Source organism: Geospiza fortis, unplaced genomic scaffold, assembly GCF_000277835.1.
Source record: "Geospiza fortis unplaced genomic scaffold, GeoFor_1.0 scaffold98, whole genome shotgun sequence".
Taxonomy (NCBI): Eukaryota; Metazoa; Chordata; class Aves; order Passeriformes; family Thraupidae; genus Geospiza; species Geospiza fortis.
The window spans coordinates 10,717,620-10,718,414 of NW_005054306.1; positions in this window are offsets into that span (position 1 = coordinate 10,717,620).

Sequence of the window (795 nt, forward strand, 5' to 3'; positions counted from 1 at the left end):
TGCTGGTATTTTGAACATATTAAGACGATATATTTATCATATCAACATTTAAACTTGCAAGCATCCCGTAGGCCAAAGAAAACAAAAAACCCTAATAAATATGCTGAAAAACCCCATACCTCAGTATGAAATCCTGACCCCTTCTCCAACTAAGTACACACCGTCCAAATACACTGAGAATGCCAAGCTACAGGGGCCCCTCTGTGGGGAAACCCGTATTTCAGTCAGCAGCATCCGTCAGCTACAGCAGGAGTGCAGGGACAGATGCTGGAGTAAGGATGACACGTAAAAGTGGTAGCCGATTTCAGAACCACTGTGTGTTTCTGTGTACAAGTAAGTCAACGCCATACGTGCACTAAAGCAGGATTTTGTCCAGATTTACGTGCAGAACACAGCTATCACTCTAGGCTCATTTCCATGTAAGATAATGGTGCTAATTAAGGTCCCGGTCCTGCAGTCCTGCCTCATCTCCCGGCAGGGTCACCCAGTCTAAGTGGGGCAAAAGCGTGCTGTACATCTCCCTCGGCTTCTGCGGCAAGGAAACACCAGCACACTTGGGCCACGATCGCCAACCTAAAGCCCATCGCCGGTGCCTCTGCCCCGTGCCGCGTCCCCTGCGCTTCGGGAAACTGAAATTCCCTCATGCGGCAGCGCCGCTCGAGGGCTCGGGAACGGCACTCGGGAACGGCCCGCGCCGCTTCCCGTCCTTGTCACTAAAAACGCCTGGGTGGAGGTGCGGGTAACTGGCTACAGCCAGGCCTACAGCCAGCTCTCGGCTCGCTCACGAGGGAAGCG